The sequence below is a fragment of the Oryctolagus cuniculus genome, chromosome 18, assembly GCF_964237555.1.
Source record: "Oryctolagus cuniculus chromosome 18, mOryCun1.1, whole genome shotgun sequence".
In the NCBI taxonomy this organism is placed as follows: Eukaryota; Metazoa; Chordata; class Mammalia; order Lagomorpha; family Leporidae; genus Oryctolagus; species Oryctolagus cuniculus.
In genome coordinates, this window is record NC_091449.1 from 4,838,265 (window position 1) to 4,863,387 (window position 25,123).

Genomic DNA, 25,123 nt, shown 5'->3' on the forward strand with positions numbered 1-25,123 from the left:
ATTTGGGGAGTGAACGAATGAGGGAACATCTGTGTCTGAAATAAATATTAAAAATTTTTAAAAATGCATGGTACTGGGGTCGACGCTGTGGAGCAGCAGGTAAAGCCACCGCCTGCAGTGCTGGCATCCCATACGGGCGCCAGTTCGAGTCCCAGCTGCTCTGCTTCCAATCCAGCTCCCCGCTATGGCCTGGGACAGCAGAAGATGGGCCAAGTCTTTGGACTCCTGCACTCGCCTGGGAGACCCAGAAGAAGCTCTTGGCTCTTGGCTTCGGATCAGCCCAGCTCTGGCCTTTGCGGTTCACTCCTCAAGTGAACCAGCAGATGGATGACCTCCCTTTCTCTCTGCCTCTCCTTCTCTCTCTGTGTAACTCTTTCAACTAAATAAATAAATCTTTAAAAAAATAAAAAAGCATGGTACTGGGATAAAAAAGAAATACCAACAATGGGATAGAACAGAGAGCCGAGAAAGAAGCTCAGATTTATCGTCAACTGACCTTTGGCATAGGTGTCAATGTCACACAAGAACAGAGTCTCTTAAATGAATGCTGTTAGGAAAACTGTATATCAATCCACAGAAGATTGGAATTGGACTCTTATGTTACCAATTATATAAAAATTAACCCAAGGCTGGCGCTGTGGCATAGTAGGGTAAGCCTCTGCCTGTAGCGCTGGCATCCCATATGGGTGCCGGTTCTCGTCCCAACTGCTCCTCTTCTGATCCAGCTCTCTGCTATGGCCTGGGATAGCAGTGGAAGATGGCCCAAGTGCTTGGGCCCCTGCATCTACGTGGGAGACCCAGAAGAAGCTCCTGGCTCCTGACTGGCCCAGCTCTGGCTGTCGCGGCCACTTGGGGAGTGAACTAGCAGATGGAAGACCTCTTTCTTTGTAAGTCTGCCTCTCAAACAAAAAATGAATCTTGAAAAAAAAAAAAAAAACCCAAAATAAATCTAAGGCCAGAAAGTATAATGCCACCAGAATATTAGGGTACAACTTTCTTTCTTTTGTTATTTTAAAGATTTATTTAATTTATTTGAAAGAGTTACAGAGAGGCAGAGGCAGAGGCAGAGAGAGAGAGAGATCTTCCACCTACTGGCTCACTCCCCAGATGGCTGGAGCTGCACCGATCTGAAGCCAGGAGCCAGGAGCTTCTTCTGGGTCTCCCACGTGGCTGCAGGGGCCCAAGGGCCATCTCCTACTGCTTTCCCAGGCCATAGCAGAGAGCTGGATGGGAAGAGGAGTAGCCGGGACTAGAACCGGTGCCCAATGGGATGCTGGTGCTTCAGGCCAGGGCTTTAACCCGCTGTGCCACAGTACTGGCCCCAGGGTACAACTTTCTTGACATTGGCTTCAGGGATGATATTTCAGATCGAATGTTAAGCTCATGCTAGGAAAGCAAATACACACAGGACTATAACAAACTAAAAATCTTCTGTGTAGCAAACAAAATAATCAACATAAAGAAACAGGGTAAGGACTGCAAAGGATCGGTTCCTTCTACATCCAAAATAGAAGGAACTCAAGTACCAACAACAATAGAACAAATGCACTGGTTAAAGGCCGGGCCAAAAATCTGAACAGGTATTTCTTGAAAGGGCACACAAATGCTTCATGTTAAAAAACGCCCAAGATCACTAACACCCAGGAAGATCCAATTTAAAGGCACCCAAGACAGCACCTTATACCTCCGAGTGTGGCTTTCACCAAACAAAGGTGCCTCTTTGGTGCTCACTGCGGATGTGAGTGGGAATCAGCAAGTCACCGTGTGGGAGACTGGCTCCTGGCTTCAGCCTGGCCCAGCCCTGGCTGCGGTAGCCATTTGGGGGAGTGAACCAGAAGATGGAATCTTCTGTGTGTGCCTCTTCCTCTTTTTCTGTAACTCTGCTTTTCAAACCAATAAATACATCCTAAAAAAAAAAAGTTCCTGTGGGGCAGGCATCTGGCACAGTGGTAGACACCACCTGAGATGCCTGTATCTATACTGAGGTGCCTGGTTTGAGTTCTGGCTCCTCCACTTCCATTCCAGCTTCCTACTAACGCACACCCTAGGAGGCAGCCTGTGATGGCTCAAGTACTCGGCTCCCTGACACCCATGTAGGAGACCCAGACGGAGTTCCCAGTTCCCAGCTGTTGTGGGCATTTCAGTCAACCCGTGGAAGAAAGACCTCTATGTTTCACTGCCTTCCAAATAAAATGAAAATACATAATAAAAGTTTTTGAAAATTTACAGAAAAAGCATATTATTAAAAAATGGTGCATGGATTTCAAAACTTTTTGGCACCTAAATAAACCTACCTTGATTCCACTTCCTCATGAAATGTTTTGAGTTCTTTGAATAGCCAGAGGAAATGAACTCTCAAGATGACACTGCCCTGCCACGCTCAGTGCAGCACACACACAACAGCACAGCTAAGGGAGCAACTTCGGTGTCCACCAAAGTGGAGAAATGGACACAGAAAATGCCATACACACAGACGAAATCCTGTTTATCATCAAAAATGAAGGGGATTCTGTCATTTGCAACAACAGATGAACCTGAAGAACGTCCGTGAAGTGAAATAAATCAGGCACAGGAAGACAAACACTGCATGGTAACAGCAGAGTGTGGATTATAAGGAAGTTGAGGGGCTGGCGCTGTGGTGTAGCGGGTAAAGCTGCCGCCTGCAGTGCCCGCATCCCATATGGGTGCCAGTTTGAGTCCTGGATGCTCCACTTTTGATCCAGCTCTCTGTTGTGGCCTGGGAAAGCAGTAGAATATGGCCCTAAGTCCTTGGGCCCCTGAACCTGTATGGGAGACCCCGAGGAAGCTCCTGGCTCCTAGCTCCTGGCTTCAGATTGGCACAGCTCCAGCTGGTTTGGCCAATTGGGGAGTGAACCAGCAGATGGAAGACCTCTCTCTCTCTGCCTCTCCTTCTCTCTCTGTGTAACTCTGACTTTCAAGTAAATAAATAAATCTTAAAAAAAAAAATAAGAAAGTTGAATTCATGGAAACAGAGAGCAGAATGGTAGACACCAGGGGCTGGGACGGAGGTCGGCAATGGGGTACAAAAACTTAGTTAGCATGGAGGCCTAAGCTCTGAGGAGCTAGGTCCGCTATGGTGGCTACACTGAGTCATAACATACAGAGCACTTGGACATTGCACAGACAGCACATTTTACATGTTCTTGAGGGAAAGATGGTAGCATGTGGGCTGAGGCATACCCTGTCCTGCTTGATTTAATCATTGAAGATGTATACCTGAACCACAACATCACCTTGCACAATGTAACAATCTGTTACTTACCAACCAAATAAAAAAAAAGTTTAGGATGTGAACAAAAGTACAGGTACAACAACCCAAAACAATAAATACCTAAAAACGCAGAAAATACCACATGCATGGCCCATGGAGGTGTAAAATACCCACGACCTAGCTGTGCACACAGCCTGCCCCTGCTCTGGCTGGACTCACACCACACCACACCACACTGTCCCCCGGTCCACACGAAGGGGAAAGAAGCGAGCCCCAGGTAGCACACCAGGTCAGCGGCACTGGCTGTTCCGGAAGCGTCCTGCCCGTGAGGACATCTGCTGACGCGAAGCGACCTCCTCACGCACTCTAAGCAACCAAACCATCTTCTTTCTAGCTCTGCTCTGCGAGTCAGCGCCACGGGAAAGGTCACAGGTACCTGGTGTCTGCTTCCACCCAGCATGAATCCCCTCCTTTCCCAGCCAGACCGGGTGAGCCCAGCCTCCTCGACGGGAGGAAAGCAGAGACACAGCGGCAGCCCAACAGCCTTCCACAGGGGCAGGAGGCCACTCGCTGGAGGGGCAGGGCCCACGGCCCTCGTGACCCCAGGGAGGACGCCCAGGGTCAAGGAAAGCAGCGAGTCCTCAGTCTCCCAACACAGAACTCACCTGCACCTGCATGTTAAGATGTGGAACAATTCTCCATCCTTGGGACCCTTGCGGGGCAGCTGGCCTGGGGGAGGGGAGAACACAATGAGAAGAGCCAGCAGGGCCTTTGGGGAGCAGCTACAGCTACCTGAGGAAACACCCTGAACACACCTGCCCCAGGCCGCGGCTGAAACCAGCCAGAGCCAAGATGGCCCCGGGGTCCGAGGCTTTCACAGACCAGGGACTAAGCTGTGTGGACTCGAGATCACGAGGGCACCTCAATGCCCGGGAAGGCACAGCCACCTGCGGCCCTGTCATGCAGAAGTGGCCCCGGGAGCACTTCAGCTCTCAGTCACCCTGGGAGCACAGCTTCTGGTGGGTCAACACCGTGCTGGGTGCCGGCTCTCCCGTCCGCCCTGGGGAGCAGTGCCCCAGACGCAGTCACTGTGTGGTCAGAAGGCCCCAGAGACGGCGGAAACGCAGGTATCCACAGGAGTCACTGCCCATGCTCGTCACCCCACAGGAGGGTCAAGGGCACACACCCGGCCACCCACCTGAGAAAGCAGCGGAAGAGGGCCCAGGTGCTTGGGCCCCTGCACCCACATGGGAGACCCAGAGGAAGCTCCTGGCTCCCAGCTCTGGATTGGCCCTGCTCTGGAGAGTGAACCAGCAGATGGAAGATTCCTCTCTTTGTACCTCTGCCTTTCAAATAAATAAGTAAAAAAAAAAAAAAAAAAAAAAAAACAAAAAAACAATACAGGCTCTGGGTGGGGGGTTGCACAGCAATGGAGGCGTAGCTTGGACACCAGCGTCCCATCTGGAGTGGCTGGTTAGAGTCCAGACTCCTCTGCTCCCAAACCAGCTTCCTGTTAATGTACAGCCTGGGAGGCAACAGGGAATGGCTAAAGTACTCGGGTCCCTGCTGTGCATGTAGGGAGACCTGCATGTTGTTCCCAGCCCTGGGTGTTGCAGGCTTTGAGAGTAAACAAGCAGACGGAGGGTCTTTCTGTGTCTCTGCTTTTCAAGTAAAGTGAAGAGAAATCAACAAATAATTTAAAGCAGAATGACTGCTGCCAACTTTTATTGGAAAAAAACACCCAAATCCCCACTCTACAGTGTGACTTTGAGTGGATCCTGACCTCTGGTGTCACTGTCTTCCCAGTGCCTGTGTTCTCACTGGTAAGGCTGTGACGGAAAGGCCACGAGTTCACCCGTCCCTGCTGTGAAGCAGGCTACCCTACATACGCCTGCAGCGATGCGGTACCCGTCACTGCCAGCTGTTAGGACTGGAGATCAACGACAGCACACATCCTGGACTCCACTTTTGTAAAAGAAACTCCAGTCTGCCATCCTCTTCTTTTACAAAAGTTTATGCATCTCAAACCAGCTGTCTCCTTAACGAGTGCTAAGTAAAAGCACCTTCCAGAGCCCCAGGCTAAGAATGAAATTCCTCCGATTTGGCAATATTAGCACAAAGGATTCTGTGACACACCAGGAGGAAATGTTCTCTCCCCACAAGCACCCAGGGGGCACAGGGACATGATTCTGCATCAGAAATCACGCTCAAAGAACTCGATCTGAGAGCTGCCACATTGAGAACATTAGCAAGAGGCTGAACTGCGCATTCTTTGTGATATGGGACATTTATGGGAGTAATTTCAATTACTGCCATCCCACTAATTTTTCATATATTTTGGATTACTTGTGCAATGCATATTTTAAGGTGCTAGATCAGTGATTATTGTATGAAAGTAATACGAAAATCAGAGAAAATCTAGATCAGAATGGCTACTTTTTAAAATAATTTGTTGACATGGGATTAGTTTTGTACTAAACCTCTAATGTTATAAGGTGTAACTATGGCAGAGGTTTTTTTTTTTAAACAATTTTTTTATTTGACAGGTAGAGTTATAGAGAGAGAGAGAGACAGAGAGAAAGGTCTTCCTTCCATTGGTTCACCCCTTAATGGCCATCAAGGCCGGCGCTGCACCAATCCGAAGCCAGGAGCCAGGTGCCTCCTCCTGGTCTCCCATGCGGGTGCAGGGGCCCAAGCACTTGGGCCATCCTCCACTGCCCTCCTGGGCTACAGCAGAGAGCTGGACTGGAAGAGGAGCAACCGGGACTAGAACCCGACACCCATATGGAATGCCAGCGCTGCAGGCGGAGGATTAACCAAGTGAGCCACGGCACCGGTCCCCAAAGCAGAGGTTTTTAAAACAAGACAGATATCACTGTTAGGGTGCTTGCATGAATAACGCAATGGCCAGGTGGGTGTGATTTCTGTCACTTACTAAGGTGTGGAGAGTTGGGGCTCAAGTATGTGGTTAGAGAGCAGCATTCGACCCTCTGGAAACAAAAGCACACACAGGCTTAGAGGTGGGAGATTAGCAACATACACGCATGCTGACACGTTAACAGTAACTGCCGATGGATGCTGTAATTATGGGTGACTGATGGTCCTCTTTCGAGCGCCTTAGAACACTGAATTGTTTTTGCAGCTTGCCTGCATTAACATCATCACAGGAAATATCACTTAAGTCTCCAATATATATAAGAAAATTATTAGGGACGAGCATCTAGTGCGGCAGTTAATACTGGAGTGCCTGGGTTCAAATCTCAGCTCTGTTTCCAACCCAGCTTCTTGCAAATGTATCAGGGAACGGCTCAAGAAGTTGGGTCCCTGTCACCCACATGGAAGACATAATGGTGTGAAGCTAGACCTGAAGAAGAATTTAGATAAGTTCACAAATATGTGGAAATTAAACAATATGATCCTAAACAACCAATGAGTCAAAGGAAAAATTAAAAGAGATTAGAAAAAAAATCTTGAAACAAAAGAAAGTGAAAATACAATATCAAAAACAGGGCCGGTATTATAGTGTAGTGGATTAAGCCACTGCTTCCAACATTGGCATCCCATATGGGCACTGGTTCGAGACCTGGCTGCTCCACTTCTGATCCAGCTCTCTCCTATGGCCTGGATAAGCAGTAGAAGATGGCCCAAGTGCTTGGGCCCCTGCATCCACATTGGGAGACCTGGAAGAAGCCTGGCTTTGGCCTGGCCCTGTCTGTTGAGGCCATCTGGAGAGTGAACCAGTGGATGTAAGATATCTGTTATCTTTGACTTTCAAATCTTTATTTAAAAAAAGATTTATTTATTTGAAAGGCAGAGTTACCAAGAGGCAGAGGCAGAGAGAGATCTTCTATCTGTTGGCTCACTCCCCAAATGGCCACAACGACTAGAGCTGGGCTGATCCAAAGCCAGGAGCTTCTTCCAGGTCTCCCATGTGGGTACAGGGGCCCAAGGACTTGGGCCATCCTCTGCTGCTTTCCCAAGCAAATTAGCAGGGAGCTGGATTGGAACTGAAGCAGTCAGGACTCAAAGTGGCACCCACATGGGACGCTGGCACCACAGTGCCTCAACCTCCTGCACCAGAGCACTCGCCCCAGAAATAAAACTTAGAAGAAGGTACTATGGCTAGCTCTCTGCAACTCTGCCTCTCAAGTAAATACATCTTTAACAAAACAACAACAGGGGCTGGCGCTGTGGTGCAGCAGGTTAAGTCACCACCTGTGGTGCCAACATCCCATATGGACACTGGTTTGAGTCCTGGCTGCTCCACTTCTGATCTAGCTCCCTGCTAAAGCACCTGGGAAAGCAGTGGAAGACGGCCCTAGTGCTTGGGCCCTGCACCCACATGGGAGGCCTGGAAGAAGCTCCTGGCTTCGGATAGGCCCGGCACCAGCTGTTGCAGCCATATGGGGAGTGATCAGCAGATGGAAGACCTTTCTCTCTCCCTTTCTAACTGCCTTTCAAATATATAAATCTTAAAAAAAAAAAAAAAAAAAGGCTCTGTGGTCTGAGTCTAAAGATGTGAATCTCAGTTACTAAACTCACATTATTAACTCATTGGTAAAATTAGGATAAAAGTACCACAAAATATGACTTCATTAATAATCTACTAAAAACATGCAATACAAGTTGAGCATCTTTCATTAAAGAAAAATCAAAATCTGTGTGTTGGCATTGTGTTTTAGTGGTAAATCCACCGCCTGTGACACCAGCATCCCATGTGGGTGCCAGTTCACGTCCCAGCTGCTCCTCTTCCGATCCAGCTCCCTGCTGATGGCCTGGGAAAGGCAGCGGTGGATGGCTCCCACCTACATGGGAGGTTTGGATGAAGTTCCTGCATTTGGCCTGGCCCAGTGTAACCATCTGGGGAGCGGACCAGTGGATGGAAGATCCCTCTAACTCTAACTTTCAAAAATAAATAAATAAATAAATAAATAAATAAATAAATCTTTAAAAAAAAGTTCAAAATCTGAAATACTTTGGATTTTTGAATTAGCGGTGTTCCACCAGAAAGGTCTAGGGCAGTATCCCCAAATCCACAGAACTCTAAAATCTCAAACACTTCTGGTTTCAAGCATTTCAGATAATAGATACACAACTTATAATGCGTAACAATGGTTTAATATGTTAGCTGTTATTATCAAACACTGCATTCCCCTAATTCGTGTTTACAAAAGTAATTTAAGTCTTGTTTTCCTGTTCCTATGCTAAAACATGTACTGCTCAAACCTGCTGTCTATATGATCAATGTTAACCAAAACCTCCCGAGTCTGACCTTCACCATGGAGCTGCTATTAAGTAGCAACATTAGCAAAAAAGATTCTAAGACACACCAGAAAGAATGTTCCCTCTCCATCAGCAACCAAGGAGACAGGGACATGAGTCTGCATTGCAAGCGTAGCTCAAGTGGCTGGCAGTGTGGCATAGCAGGTGAAGCCACTGCCCTCGGTGCCAGCATCCCATATGGGTGCTGGTTTGAGTTCTGTGTGCTACAGTTCCGAGCCAGCTCTCTGCTATGGCCTGGGAAAGCAAGTAGAAGATGTCCCAAGTGCTTGTGCCCCTGCACCTGTGTGGGAGATCCGGAAGAAGCTCCTGGTTCTTGGCTTTGGATTGGTGCAGCTCTGGCTGTTGCAGCCAACTGGGGAGTGAGCCAGTGGATGGAAGTTCTCTCTCTCCGCCTCTCCTTATCTTTGTGTAACTCTGACTTTCAAATGAATAAATAAATCTTAAAAAAAAAAAAAAGAAAGTGCAGCTCAAAAAATCCAATCCAAAAGACGCCAAACCGACATTGCTAGCAAGAGGCTGAACTGTGTGTTCTGTGGAGGTTTACATGCACGCATTAAACTACTGTCAGCTTATCCATTCTTCATTACCTTGGACTTGTTCCCCGTATAGTACACACATTACTTCTATAGTGCCTATTCGTAAAGCAGATCAGAGGCGTTTACACCATATTCCGTGAGAGAAATATGAACCACCGCATAATCCAACTCTGAAAGTCTTTGATACGTGTCGCCATGGGAGTAGTTCCCAATGACGTACGTCTAAACCTATGAAGTATAAACATGGAAGGTTTTCAAAGCAAGACAAAGCCTGCAGCCGTGTCCCCCTCGCCCCACATGCTCATGGGTCTACTGTGATCACAGCTGGCTTAGGTGCCCTTTCTGAACCACAACCTGGAGAGTCGTCAGCTCACTTACATGGTCAACTAGCAGCATCTAATGCCCCAGAAATCATAGCGCACACTTGCTCACAGGGAGAAGGGGCACTGAACACATACACACCAAGATAGTGGTTCTAATCCCTCAGATGGTACCATTATGAGTAGTGCTGAGTTTCTTTTTTATGAGTTCTATAGGACATTAAATATTCATACAGCTTGCCTGCAGTAATCCCATCCTAAGACATGTAACTTGGGACCGGCACTGTGCAGTAGCGGTTAAGCCACCACCTGCAGCATCAGCATCCCATATGGGCTCTGGTTTGAGTCCTGGCTGCTCCACTTCTGATGCAGCTCCCTGCCAATGTGCTTGGGAAAGCAGTGGAAGATGGGCCAGGTGCTTGGGCCCCTGCCACCCAAGTGGGAGACCTGCTAGAGGCTCCTGGTTCCTGACCGGCCCAGCTCTGGCTGTCGTGGCCATGAGAGTGAACCAGCAGATGAAGATTTCTCTGTCTCTCCATAACTCTGCCTTTCAAATAAATAAATCTTTATAAAAAAAGACATATAATTTGAGGGATCCCTCAATTGAAAAAAGTTAACAATAGGGAAGGAGCAGATTTATGATGGAGCTGGTACCATGTCATTCAGGAAAGTCAGAATGGACAGGCTGGTGATACTGTAAAAAGGGCCCCGTCCCGACTTTGAGCCTGGGATACATAATGTCATATGGCAAGGGAATGAAGGCTGCAGACGGTCTTCACTGTGAATCAGTCACCCTTGAAACAGAGATAATTCTGAATGCTCCCAGCTGGTCAAACGCAGCCACAAGGATCACTCCAAGCAGACAAGGGTCAGAGAAGAAAAAGATATGATAAAGAAGCAGGGCAAGGGAGCTGATGGGAAAAGGTCCTGACATACTTCTGCTGCTTCTGAGATGGACACAGGGGCCATGAGCCGGGCAATGCCCGCAGCTTCTGGAAGCTGGGAGAGGCAAGGATACCCGAGGCCCCCTAAAGCCGATGGAAAGAGCACGGCCTGTATTCAGCTGCCGGCTTTTGTGTGGTGAAATCAAATCAGACTGAGTCCTAGGACTGCAGCATACAAATCTTGCACTGTAACAACATGATGGAACAGCCATTCACTGTGTCCCAGCAGAACAACACAATCGCCAATGTGAACGGTGCTGCTCAGCTGCCCGTGCAGTCTGAGCTGGGGAGTTCGCCCAAGGCAAAGAGATGGATTGGCATGGAGGAGATGCGTAACAGACATGGCCACGTTCCTCACTTTCTTCACAGAACAGTTGAAATGCCACGTTGGGGGCGGGCGTCTGGCCTAGTGGCTAAGATGTCTGCATGCCACACTGCAGGATGTGGTCTTGTCTGGCTCCACTTCTGATTCAGCTGCCTGCTAACATGCACTTTGGAAGGCATCAGGTGATGGAGCAAGTAGTTGGGTCCCTGCCACCTGGGTGGGAGACCTGGAGTGAATTCCTGGCTCCTGGTTTCTGCTTGGCCCAGTTGAAGCCATTGCAGGTGTTTGGGGAGTGAACCAGAAGATGGGAGATCTGTCTTTCAAATAAATAAACATTTTTGAAAAGTCACACTGGATACAATACTAACACATTGTGCTATCAAAATGAGTTCACTAGGCAACTGAGAATGTCCCATGCGTTTTCCTTCACATGAATGTGGTATGACCCAGAGCACTGACTGTGGTCAGGGTAGCCAAGTCTGCTTGCAGACCAACAGCTCTAAGCTTCTTAGGGGCATGTATGTCCTTACTAATGCCATGGAACTACTTGACTTTGACCTTTGCAAAATACAAGACATCCCCCATCACATTCACCAACATAAACAAGTATATGTATACAATTTACCCTGCAAGTTATAAGACAGAGTTATTGGAGGGACTTTGGGTCAAGGGTCCCTGCTGCAGACTGTTTTTGTGAACTTCTAACTATGCACCACAGCTGCCTTCGTGTCTGTGTTGCCCATGGTCTCTAATCACTCAACTCAACACAAAACAGGTGCAGTTCGTGTTCACCCAGCACCTGCGCTCCCAGGGCTGTCCTGTGTCTTTAGCATGTGCATTTCATCCTCATGAGAATCCCACCTTCATAAAGGTCCAAAAGCCAGGAGCAAGAAGGGACAGGACTGACATCCTGACACTATGGGTCACAGTCGGGCTCAGCAGAGTACTGCCTGCTGCCCGCTGCGGCTAGCCAGGGAGCTAAGGACGGTTTTCACCTTATTAAAGTTTTTTTAAAAAAATATTTGAAGGAAGGAGGGATGGAGGGAGAGGGGAGACTAGGAGGAGGGGTAGGGAAGGGGAGAGGGGGAGAAAAGGAGAGAAGGAGGAGGGAGAGGGGAAGAGGGGAAGAGGAGGAGAGGGGCAGAGGGGGAGAGGGGCAGAGGGAGAGAGAGAGAGAGAGAATGTACTCCCAAGCACAGGTTCACTTCTCAGATGCCTGCACTAGTGGAGACTGGGCTAGGCTGAAGCTGGGATCCGAAAATTCATTCAAAGTCTCCCGTGTGGGTGGCAGGGATGCAACCACTTGAGCCATCATTGTTACCTCCCAGGTTCTGTGAATTGGCATAGATCCGGCTGTGGTGGCCATTTGGGGGCTGAACCAACGGAAGGAAGACCTTTCTCTTTGTCTCTCTCTCATTGTCTAACTCTGTCAAAATTACAAAAACAAACAAACAAAAAAACCAAAACCACATCATTTTCATTCCTGCAGAGCTGTGAAAATAGGTCCATGGAAAAAAATCAAACACACCTGGTGCTTAATTGCACCTAAAAATGAACGCTCTCCTTACCACCCCACAGTCCAGTGTGTACCTCCAGGAGGGATTTTTCTACACTGTAAGACTTTTAGAAAAGCAGAGTACACAGGAAGGTTCTGAACCATTTGTCAGGCAAATGCTGGCTGGAGAGGGTTGCTGTGCGGAGGCCACTGAGTGACGCCGCCGTGTCGTGGCACCACTCTGGGAGGTTTAGTGGGCTGAGTGGCTATCAGGAAGGATGTTGGCGGTCAGGGAAAGCTGACAGTTCTAAGTGGCACAAACACAGTAACTGAATGAGCATGACGGGGACGTACCTGAGCCTTGATGTGAAGATGTGTTACAATTTCTGGTCCTCCTCAGGACACTTCTTTATGTGTAGGACAGCTGCTCTGGGGGAAAGAGAATGAGACGCTAATGCTTTCTGGATACAGGCTACAGAAAACACCCTCCGAGGAACACCTGCCCCAGGCCGTAGCTGAACCCAGTGAAGGGGGCACTGGATGGGAAAGACCCCTGAAATACAAACCTGTAGGTCTTCCCCCACCTACCAAACTGATCATCCCTACCCCCACACAGGAAACCCTACTTCCCAGGCCACCCCTTCCCTTATCTTCTTCTTCTTCTTCTTCTTCTTCTTCTTTTTTTTTTTTGACAGGCAGAGTGGACAGTATGAGAGAGACAGAGAGAAAGGTCTTCCTTTGCTGTTGGTTCATCCTCCAATGGCCGCTACGGCCGGCGGAGCCAGGAGCCAGGTGCTTCTCCTGGTCTCCCATGGGGTGCAGGGCCCAAGCACTTGGGCCATCCTCCACTGCACTCCCGGGCCACAGCAGAGAGCTGGCCTGGAAGAGGGGCAACCGGAACTAGAACCCGGTGTGCCGGCACCGCAAGGCAGAGGATTGGCCTAGTGAGTCGCAGCGCCGGTCACCCCTTCCCTTCATTCGAGTGGCCTGCATGGCAAGCACTTTGGGATCTAAAATTGGCTTCTTCTGGCTGTTCTGCACGCTTCCTGTCATTTCATGCTAGGTTCCTGGGCCCAGTGCTCCCAGCAGGAACCACACAGAGGGGAGGTGAAGGCAGAGATGTGGACACACAGGTGACACTCACGGCTGTGCTCACTTTATAGGCCCGGCACCCAAACACTACCTCTCCCAGGCACAGCTCAGACACAGGCCCCGTCTGCGCTGACTCCCAGAGCGTTACCACCCATCCCTGGCAGCATGTCAGAGGTGCAGCCCACCTCACAGCACACCACCCCTGCAGATGTCACAGAGCAGGTACCCTCACAGAGGCCAGCTGGGTTACTCCCGCTGATGCTCACACAGCCCTGCCCCCATGATCCCATTCGGCTCACACACACCTGTGTCTGCCACGGGGTCCAGACCACATTCAATCACACACACCTGTCCGCCAAGACGCCGGCATCCTCTACAGGTACCTGTTGGAGTCAGACTGCTCCACTTCCGACCCAGCTCCCTGCTAGTGCGCCTGGGAAAGCAGGGAATGGCAGCACAACACACACACCACACCACACCACACTACACCACACCACACCACACCCTACCCTACCCTCAGCCCCCAGCCCCCAGGACACAGCAGGGCCCCAGGCCCAGGTTTGGTTCGGGTCTCCCGCTCCCTCCCTCATGGTCGTGCCAGCAGCACCCCGAGCTGGCTTCCTTCTGGGGGAGTAAACACGTCCCCTCGGGGCCCAGCCAACCCTATTTCCCCAAGAGGACAGGACCGGAGCCCTGCAGCGGGGAATTCCGGATTGTGCCCAGGTGGGACCAGCGAGAAGGACTCACCCTCCCAGCATGCCACGCGGCACACTCCCCATAGGCCTCTGGGAAAGGGAGTCCACAACGCCCCAGTCCGCGCGCTTTTTCCCAGCATGCAACTCCGCGCAGCCCTAACAGAGCCCCGGGGGCCTCTGGGAAACGTTCGTCTGCGGGGCATGGTGGACGCCGCCTGCCGAGTTCTCTGCTCCGTAGGCGTCTTACTGGTTTCTGATCGGGCTGATTTCCCGTAGGCTCGGGGTGAAAGTACTTCAGAGCCAGGGAGCTGCGAATGCCGCGAGCCCTGGTTTCTACCCGCACGGATACCGGACCGTGCTGAAGACGATGCCCCATAGACTCCAGTCAGGGAGCCGTCGGGGGCGTGACCCAGCGGGCAGAAGGCCCTCTCTCTCTCCCTCTCGCGGTCTTCAGAGAAGGATTGCTACAGATGATTGTCAACGATTACGGGGGAACAAGTTTGATAACCTAGGAGAGATGGGCCAATTCTTAGCCACGTAGAACTTACCAATATTGAATCAGAAATCAAATACTGGGGCCAGTGCAGTGGCCCAGCGGGTTAGGCCGCCGCCTGTAGTGCTGGCATCCCATATGGGCACCGGTTCAGTGCCAGCTGCTCCACTTCTGATCCAGCTGTCTGCTATGCCCTGGGAAAGCAGTAGAAGATGGCCCAAGTGCTTGGACCCCTGCACCGTCATGGGAGACCCGGAGGAAGCTCCTGTCTCCTGGCTTCGGATCAGCGCAGCTGCAGCTGTTGCAGCCAATTGTGGGGTGAACCAGCAGATGGATTACACTCCCCCCCCCCATCCCACGCGTGCTTCTGCTTCTCCTTCTCTGTGTAATTTTTTCAAATCTTTAAAAAAATCTAGACTAATGAGCGGCATGACTGAATCAGTAACAAAAAGTCTATCATCAGACCAGATAACCTCTACCAAACACTTCAAGAGAAATTAACACTAATTCTTTAATTATTTCAAAAAGCGGCAGAGGATGGCATTGTTCCAAACTCATTCTATGAGTCCAGAATTACCTTGATACTAAAACCAGACAGAAGCACAACAAAGGTAGAAGGCTACAGGCCATCTCTCTTCTTCATGTGCATAGTGCAAAACGCCTCAAGAAAGTTCTAGGAAGTCACATCCAACAGAACCATGAGAAGATTGTTCACTATGGTGAAGTGGGATTCTCTTCAGCCATGTAAGGTCGGTTCAACATCCATGAACCTGATACATGACGTCAACAGTCACCAGGAAGGAAAAAAATTATAGGAACATCTCAATAAGTGCAGAAAAGTCATCTGATAAAATGTACCACTGCTTCCTGATAACCCTGAACAAATAAGTATAGAAGGAATATACTTCAACATAAAGAAGGCCTTATCTAATAAGGCAACTGCTAACATCATACTGAATGAGGAAAAACTAAGTTTTCTAAGATCTGTAACAAGACAAGGATGCCCACGTTTACCACTTATATTCAACACTTCTGGGAGTTCTAGCAATTAAGATAAAGAAATGGCGTTGCAACAGGGAAGGAAGAAGTCAAACTGTTACAGTTTTCAGATGAGGTGATCCACCAAAAACTATTTTTAAAAACAATTTATTTGAATAATAAAATTAATGAAGTGAAAGATGTCTACCCGTGGCATAGTGGGTAAAGTCCCTGCCTGCAGTGCTGGCATCCCATATGGGCGCCAGTTTGAGTGAGTCCTGGCTGCTCCATTTCCAATGCAGCTCTCTGCTATGGCCTGGGAAAGCAGTAGAAGATGGTCCAGGCCCTGGGCCCCTGCACCCATGTGGGAGACCTGGAAGAAACTCCTGGATCCTGGCTTCAGATTGGCACAGCTCTGGCTGTTGTAGTCATTTGGGAGTGAACCAGCAGATGGAAGACCTCTCTCTCTCTCTCTCTGCCTCTCTGTCATTGGCTTTCAATTAAATAAATAAATCTTTTTTAGAAAAAGATCTGTGCAATAAAAACTGTAACACATTGTTGAGAAGAAGAGGCTGAGGGTGGAGCTCAATGGGTTCCACACACCTTTCTGCCATATCTGTGCTCCCATGTCTCTGTGCCTCTATGGCAACTGGTGTCATGGTAACCAACAGGCCCACCTGATTGGCTAGTTGCCCACAACTCTGCTTTGATACTGATTGGCAATGAGCCACGTTTGTCCATGGAAGCCCTTATAAGCAACTGGGGGCCATGGTTAGATGCTGCTGCTTGTGGCTGTTTGTGGCTGCAGATGTGAATGGGCAGAGTCTCTGAGTGTGTGTCCCACTGCCACCAAGGACATGAAGGCGGATACCTTTTGTGGCCCTACTGCCGTCATGGGCCAGTGGCTGTTGCGTACGTCTCACCATCCCCAGGAGTAAAGGAGGGATAAATCTACAGTGATTCTGGATTGTTCTCTGGCTGTCAGAATCCGGATCTGCTTGTCTGGAAACCGAGTTCCAGACACACAGACATTGATGAAGGACATTCCCTTGTTCATGGATGGAAGAGGCAATATCATTAATGCCCACAGCTTGGTGTGTTAATTCTCTTTCTCATTAGATGTCTGTGCTTCCAGAGCCATTCCTACCAGCACCCTGTTCCCTAGCACTTAAGATCTGCCACTTGCTCTACCAGATGCAAAAGAGTGAATACAAACACAACAATGAAAGGCCTCTCTGTATCCCTCCCACCCACTTTTTTTTTTAAACTGGGAATTGAGAACAGAAGTAGCAGGGCTGGTCTCACCACCTGCAGCCCCATGGGAATTATGGGACACTCAGTTCCCAACTCCCAGGTGTTGTGAGCATACCTCATGTTAGGGATGTGTGGTTCCCAGCACGGCGCTCTCACACTTGTGAGTACACGTATGCGCTCAGCAAGCACTGCGTTCGTGCACGTGCACACGCTGCCTTCCAGCGGCAGGCTTATTCAGACACTGCTGCCACCTTCTGTGTCCTGTAACTGTGACCGGGTCAGCAATAATGCAGCTTTCAGGATGGCTATCAGAGTATTAAAATCACAGAGAGAAGCCCTCAAGACCTAGTGCTACCTAGAGCGTGGCCGTGAGTTCAGGTCACAGGCACCTACGCAGATAGAAGAGAAGCCATCCAAGACTCCACCATAGAGCAGTGGCAGAGGGACAGGAGCGTGGGTTTCCTGATGTGATCCAAGTACATGGTAAGGTATTGAAAAGTCTCACTGGGCCCCAGAAATATCCAGCATTACAGTTAGTCGCATTTTTAAAACGTTTCACAAAGTATGGAAAACACAAAGAGAATGCTTGAAAAGAATCTGTGTGTGTGTGTGTGTGTGTGTGTGTGTGAAGAGAGTTGGGTCTCAGGGGCTCGGGTGTGTTGCTCCTGCTTTCTCAAGCTCAGTGCTGCTGGTAATGGCCGTAGGCGACCCCACGTGGGCACTGACAGGGCCCCGCCATCCTGCAGGATCCCAACTTCCTAGAACAGGGCCCGCAGCACTTGTGTGCAGGCGAGGCTTGAGAGGCAGCCATTAGGCGAGTGGTTCTGGACCAAGACTGCCCAGCGGGATCACAGGGCCAGGTCTGAGAGAAGCGCTCACCCGCGGCTTCTCCCACAGCCTCTACTGCACTGACCTGGGTGGGAGCCTCGGTGCTGTCTTCATGCAGTGCCCGGGTCCTACTCAGGGTCACGCACGAGGGTTCTCGGGGCACCGACTCCCCCCTGCATGGGTGGCTGGGAGTGGGTCAGCACCATCCAGATCCCCACTGCGGTGGCAGATGCTGTTTACGGTAGAGGCCGGCACCTGCAGGCAGGAGAGGAGGAACTACAATTTTGTTCTCAGTGTAGGAGCACCTGTTCCTGAATCTCTACAGCGCCAAGGCACAGGGGAGGGTGGCCTTTGTTCCCCTTCAGAATCCTTCTGCCTGTGGGTGTGCTGACACCATGAAAGGCAGCGGGACAGCTGGAGGGCATCTTGGCAGAGAGAACTGGAGACAGAAGAAAGGGCCGCATGTCAGGTCCCTGTGGCCCAGGACAGAGGCTGCGCCCTCTTTTCTTCCTCTTGGGCCTGGCATTTTGCCATTGCAAACATCACTTCTCACATTCCTGCCTTCTGAGTGCGCTTCAAAGGATGAGTTTTCCCTTTTCTTCTGTGACCGTCAGGTGAGCTCTTTCAAATACTTCTCTCCTATATTCCAGAACCTTCTCTTCCTCCTGGCTTTTTCTCTTTCTTTTCATTTCTCTTTTGTTTTCCTTTCCTTTCTTTTCTTTTCTCTTTTCCATGAACAGTTCTCACCATGAGTTGATGACCTGTGATGTTGAAAATGGTCCCTTCCTGATGGATGACCATGGGAAAGTGGGGATACCTGACTCCTATCAGGGCTGAGGTCAGGTCCTGGATATCAGTGTAGATGATGATTGTGTAGTGTTCAGGCTCCATCTGTGTGCTCCACAGATCTGTGCAGAAATGCACACTGGAACAAGATGGGATTCCTCACCAAGGATAACTCAGAAACTCTGTAAGGGAATCAGAAGAGACCTGCTCCCTGGGACGCTAAAGACAGACTCAATATTCTCTGTTCAAGGGTCCATTGCTGTGGCATAGTGGGTAAAGCCACTGCCTACAGTGCCTGCATCCCATAGGGAAGCCAGTTCGAGTCCCGGCTGCTCCACTTCCGATCCTGCTCTTTGCTATGGCCTGGGAAAACTGTAGAAGATGGCCCAAGACCTTAGGCCCCTGCACCCATGTGGGAGATGTGGGAGACCTGGAAGAAGCTCCTGGCTCCTGGCTTCAGATTGGCCCAGCTCCAGCCATTGTGGCCAACGGGGAGTGAAACAGTAGATGGAAGACCTCTCTCTGTCTCTCTCTGCCTCTCCTTCTCTCTCTGTGTAACTCTTTCAAATAAATACATTTTAAAAATATATTTCGAGACTACAGAACCTGGGAGAGGTGTGTTTCAAAGCTTGTATAGAACCTACGTCTTCCACGATTCAATTCAGATTAAGCTTTACCTGCTTTTGGTCCACAGTATCACTGCAAGGGGATGTGCATCAGCACCTGCCACTGATTTGTGCTGGGACAGCTGACATTAGCTTCAGTCACCTGGTCTAGGACTCTGCCTGCTTCCTCCAAGAGGGACATTTTTCCGCATACAATGAAAGCATATCTTGGGGTGACTGACTTAGTGATGTGTATACATCACAACCTATAGTGCGAGTTTTGCCTTTTTAGGTTCTCTTTGCTCATAGCTTGCCTTGGGGGATAAAGGCTCTCATCTTTGCTGCCTATCAGCTGCCACAGTTGGGAGGGGCTGAAACACTGTGACCTCTTGCTCGGGTTTGCATTTCACTGTGCTCTGGTCACAGGTGAGCTTCTCATCCTGCTATTTTGAAAACAAGAAACAAGAACCAGGTAATCAGGGTGTGCCCAGGTGTCTTTATATTGTAAGATATAACACAGGCACAGATGATAAATGGAAGACAATGATAAATGGAAGAGAATGCATCAAACTTGGAGGCAATAGCTCTGATTTTCTATCATGTGTGTTCGTCTCCACGGTGTGTTGTAAAGAACCCCAAATCATCCTCTGGAATCTGTCCTTTTCACACAGTTAAAAGTGCTGAGAGAGCTTTGATGACAGGGATCAAATTGCAGGTGGCAGGAGTGAGCTCTTAGTGGGCAGCACAGTGGGATGACTGCAGGAACAACAGAGAGGGAAATGTAGGTTACCTTATTTGACCCCTGCACACTGTAAACATGCATTGCAAGGTTACTTTGTCTCTTAAATGTATATTTTTAGTACAATACAATTTTCAAAAAGATTTATTTTGGAGTTATGGTTACAGGGAGAGGAAGAGACAGAGAGAAAGATCTTCCATCTGCTGGTTCACTTCCCAAAAGACCGGTCTGAAGTCAGGAGCCAGGAGCTCCATTCAGGTCTCCATGTGGATGCAGGGGCCCAAGCACTTGGCCATCTTCCACTGCTTTCCCAGACATATTAGCGGGGAGCTAGACTGAAGTGGAGCAGCTGGGACTCGAATCAGCTCCCATATGGGATGCCAACACCACAGGCAGAGGGTTAAGCTACTATGCCCCGGCGACGGCTCCTAATACAAATTTTACAAAATGTTTTTCTAGAAAGTATGGTGAAGGAAATACATTTGGAAAAACAATGTCCTAATTGTATTGACAGGAAACTATTCTGCACCATTTGGATGTGAGTAAGTACATGTTGTTTTTATGTGTGTGCTCATCAAAGGTGAAAGTTTATTGATCAGCTTTGTGGGCTGCCTTCCTAACTTGCCTCTATCATTCTTCTCAGGTATGGGACTCCTTCGAACATTCTTTCAGGGTTTGCTCTGTGCATTGGCCTGGATGTTTCTCTTCTATAAATCCTAGATCAGATCAACGCAGGCTCGTCTTTCACTGAATGTCTGCTAAGATAGGCTCATAAATGCGGATGACAGTGTTCTCGCTCTCCTCGCTGTCATCTTCCCTTGTGTGCATTAATAATGAAAATCTGGTAGGAGGGCATCTACAACACGGACATCCAAACCATTGCTGCTGTGATTCCTGCTTTCCATCAGATATAGATTCCATAGCATTTTGTTTTCAATTCCAAACCCACAATTTTCTTGTCTTTTTATCTTTTGTTAATTTTTTAAAGATTTATTTATTTGAAAGGCAGAGTTACAGAGAGAGAGAGAGAGAGAGAGAGAGATCTTTCATCCCCTGGTTCACTCCCCAAATGGCCACAACAGCCAGAGCTGAGCTGACACAAAGCCAGGAGCCAGGAGCTTCTTCCAGGTTTTCCATGTGGACTGGAACTGATGCCACTGCAGGTGGTGGCTTTACCCAGGATGCCATAGCGCCGGCCCTGATTTTAAAATATTTCAAATATATACTAAGTATAAAAGAGAGTTCAATGAGCACACCTAAGTTTAACAATTTGGCCTTATTCTCCCATTATGCAAGCATCATACAAGCACATACTATTTCTTGATAGCAAGTGTGTGTGTGTACACGTTTTCTCTCATGATTGGAAACTGAGAAGTGAAATGCGTGGATGTCATATTATTCTGAATGCTGGCTCTTACATAGCAATAAAGCATTCTTTTCAGGTGTGCTGATCTTGTCTGGGACCTCCCTCAGTCCTACTTTCTTATATTGTAATGTGTGGCCCTGGAGCTGAGACATCGTCTTCAGAGGTGTGCTCAGTTGGGTTTGGAATAGCTTGGGGGTCTGGCCTTTCCTAACCTCAGAAAGGAGATGGAAAAAGGACACAGAGAGCGAGCTCAGCAGAGACAAGTTGCTCTATTGAAGCAAATCTCGGAAGAGACTGTGCATCTAGAGCTGAGCTGTTATCTGGTTTCGGAGGGAATTTGCCAATCCTGGGTGGGGTGGGGAGAGGTGGAAGGCAGCTGGTGGGAGAGCAGGGGCTCTTTGAAGCCTCTGGGAACTTCCCTCTCATCTATTTTGCAAGCTGCCCCATGCAGCTTATCTGTTTACCAGTTGCATTGCAAGGAGTCTAGAATGGTCTGGTTTGGCACCAAGGGTCTCAGCTAAAGGGAAGAAATGGGGTGGGGGAGGAGGGAATGGGTCACGTGTGGGGCAAGAAGCCCTTTTATGCTTGCTGGTCAGAAGTGCAGAGACGCAGCGTCCACCCCCGATCTCCTTGCATCAGCTTCTGCATGTTAACAGCGCCTGCATTTTGATACAACCTAGATGTTAAATTCCTAAAATCTGAGACAGACCCTTATAAGTCTTCGTGATCTTTCCATCCATGAAAGCAAGGAGTCTCATGTTCCCCTGTGTGCTACACACACATGTATCCATCTACTGGTGCCTTGGTCTATGTGTTGCTGTCCATTAAACGCTAGTATCTGCCCTGGTTCTGTGGACTTATGTCAACCCCATGTCATAACCGTGAGTACCCGACTGAGTCACTCAGCTACGTCAGTGCCCAGCCCTGCCTCTCCCACTGCATCTAGAGTCAAGAACTCTGTGCACGGCTGTTTAGTCTGCTATGATGATGCTTTGAATTTCAGGGACATTTATGTTCAGAGCCACAGGTTTCTGTGGGAGGCACTGGGCTGCCTGGACCCTGCTCAGAGGGCTTTGTACAGGGACATGGTGCTGGAACACCACAGGACCCTGCCTTCCCTCCCCGAATTCCTATCCCCTAGCATTCCATCTGCTTACACAGCGTTTTGTGGAAGCCTCTGCCTTCATGACTGGGTCTCAGACCTCTGTTTTGAAGAAAAATGGAGGGACACTTGGTGTAGAAAAGCAAAATGTCTTTTAAAGATTTACTTGATCGGGGCTGGTGCTGTGGTGTAGGGGGTAAAGCCGCCACCTGCAGTGCCAACATCCCATATGTGTGTGGGTTTCAGTCCCGGCTGTTCCACTTCAGGTCCAGCTCTCTGCTATGGCCTGGGAAAGCAGTAGAAGCTGGCTGAAGTCCTTGGGCCCCTGCACCTGAGTAGGAGACCTGGAAGAAGCTCTTGGCTCCTGTCTCAGGATCAGTGCAGCTCGGGCTGTTGCGGCCATCTAGGGAGTTAACCAGCAGATGGAAGACCTCTCTCTCTGCCTCTTCTTCTCTCTGTGTAATTCTGACTTTCAATTAAATAAATAAATCTTAAAAAAAGATTTACTTTATCTATTTGAAAGGCAGGGTTAGAGAGAGAGGGAGAGACAGAGGCAGAGACACATCTTTCATGTCCTGGTTCACTCCCCAGATAGCTGTTCATGGCTGGGGCCGAAGCCAGGAGCCAGGAGCTTCTTCCAGGTCTCCCACATGGTTGTAGGGCCCAAGTACTTGATCCATTCTCTGCTGCTTTCCCAGGTGTATTAGCAGGGAGCAAGATTGGAAGTGGAGCAGCTAGGCCATGAAGCAGCACCCATATGGGATGCCGTTATGGCAGGTGGCAGCTTAACTCACTTAGCCATGATGCTGGCCCCAGAACTCAATTTCTTGAGCTGTCACCATGGGCTGCATTAATAGGAAGCTGCAGTCAGAAGCCAGAGCTAGGAGCCAGCTCCAGGGACTCGTGGGAGGCTGGCAGCTTAAATGTTAGGCCAAATGGCTGCCCCAGGCATTTTATTTTAACCTTCCCCCTTTTGGGGGCACTGAGACTCCCTCCTTCCACACTGGGGATCATTTTAGAAGTTCCCTGGCATGAAGGGTCATGGCCCACATGTGAGAGTGCAGTCTCCATGCTCTGATTCCCATTTGGATGCAGTTCCATGTGGAGCCTGGCTCTGCACGCTGGGCAGGCTTCTTAGTGCTCTGAGGGGTCTTGGCAGCAGCAGCACCCAGGGAAGAAGACCCTAGAATCTCTGGTTCCCTTCTCTCCAGTGCGGGAGACCCCCAGGGAGAGTGGAGTTTCTTTTGTTCCTAAACAGCCTTGCAGTCCCTAAGGGAGACCTGGTCCCCTACCTGGAGCAAAGGTGAAGACAGAGGAGACAGAAGCCAGGTCCCCAGGCCTTGGGAGTGAGGGTGCAAAGGTCAAGAAGCCAGACCTGGGAATGTGGTTTGCCAGGCTCTGGCGTGTGAAGCCTGGTCCATTGTTCCTGCTGTTGCAGAGGGACAGCTCCTTCCCTGTGGTTATCACACTCTTCCATCAGCCTAGGCGGCTCCTCCCTCCAGCCACCTTCCAGAAGGTTCTCAGTGAGAGGCCATGGGCCCCCCTTCACCAGAGTGGGTCTGCTCTTGCCTGCTTCAGGGGGCCTGAGGAAGTCAGTGTGCCTTTTTACAAAACCTGTTTGTAAAGAGAGTGACTGTTAATTATCTAGGGTCCGGTGCTGTGGTGTAGGGTTAAAGTCCTGGCCTGCAGTGCTGGCATGAGATATGGGCACGAGTTCGAGTCCTGCTGCTCCATTTCTAAGCCAGCTCTCTGCTATGCTCTGGGAAAGCAGTAGAAGATGGCCCCAGTACTTGGGCCCTTGTAACCCCCTGGGAGACCTGGAATAAGCTCCAGGCTCCTGGCTTCCCATTGACCCAGTTCCAGCTATTGCAGGAATTTGGGGAATGAACCAGCGATGGAAGTCTCTCTTTCTCTCTCTCTCTCTCTGCCTCTATAACTCCAGCTTTCAAATAAACAAATAAACAAATAATAAATCTTTAAAAGCTATAAATCATCTAATGATGTTTCTCTGTATTCTCTGAATTCTGTTTCATTACACTTTTCTCATCAGAGCTGCTTTTGAATGGGAATGCATTTTCTCAGGCCAGTGACTCCCCTGCCTGGTCTTCACAGGTGCTCTGTCACAGTGAAGAACTGGAGCCATCTAGAGGAATTCTTTTTTAACTGTACATGGGAGCTTATGCCTGATTTTGTGAATCAACATTTATGTCGTACTTTGAAATCCTCTCTTTGTGGGAGTTTTGTTGTTGTCAGGGTAGATTCCCTTACATCAGTAAGTTATTTGTATGGATTTTAAAAGATTTTTTTTATTTATTGAAAGACAAGTTACAGAGAGAGGCAGAGACAGAGAGAGAGGTATTCTATCCATTAGTTCACTCCCCAGAAGACACAATTGCCAGAGCTGGGCCGATATGTAGCCAGGAGCTAGGAACTTCTTCTGGGTCTCCCACACAGGTGCAGGGTCTCAAGGACTTGGGCCATCTTCTACTGCTTTCCCAGGCTATAGCAGAGAGCTGAATTGGAAGAGGAGTAGCCAAGACTAAAGCTGGCTCCCATATGGGATGCCGGTGCTTTAGGCCAGGGTTTAAGTCACTGCACCACAGCCCCGGCCCGTGGATTTTTACCTATAAGTTAAGATTTTGATGATAGTTTTAAGCACTGCATACTTTCAGACAATGTGAGGTGAGATCAAAATACAACTCAGCCATGTGTCTATAGTCAATAAAATCATTTAGGTCTGCCTATATACATATTGCTCTATTTTGTCATTAGTTGTGTATTTATTTTCCTTTTTTTAAGACTTATTTATTTTTTTGAAAGGCAAGGTTTCAGAGAGGCAGAGGTGGACAGAGAAAAAGAGAGAGAGAGAGACTGAGACAGGTTCTCCACCCGCTGGTTCACTCCCCAAATGGCCACAATGGCCGGAGTTTGTTGATCTGAAGCCAGGAGCCAGGAACTTCCTCTGGGTCTCCCACAAAGGTGCAGGGCCCCAAGTACTTGGGCCATCCTCCACTGCCCTCCCAGGCCACAACAGAGAGCTGGATAGCAAG

General features: G+C 49.1%; 1 protein-coding gene across 1 annotated transcript in view; it reads right to left on the minus strand.

Annotated features, from left to right (window-relative positions):
- Nucleotides 1-12,622, minus strand: part of ZNF331 (zinc finger protein 331) — a 32,727-nt gene extending 20,105 nt beyond the window's left edge. Inside the window, exons 1-2 of the mRNA XM_070062928.1 lie at nt 12,490-12,622; nt 3,898-3,961 (exon numbers count right to left, since the gene is read on the minus strand). The gene's annotated coding sequence lies outside the window, so the exon portion shown is untranslated. The remainder of the gene's footprint in view (nt 1-3,897; nt 3,962-12,489) is intronic.
- Between the last annotated feature and the right edge of the window lie 12,501 nt (nt 12,623-25,123).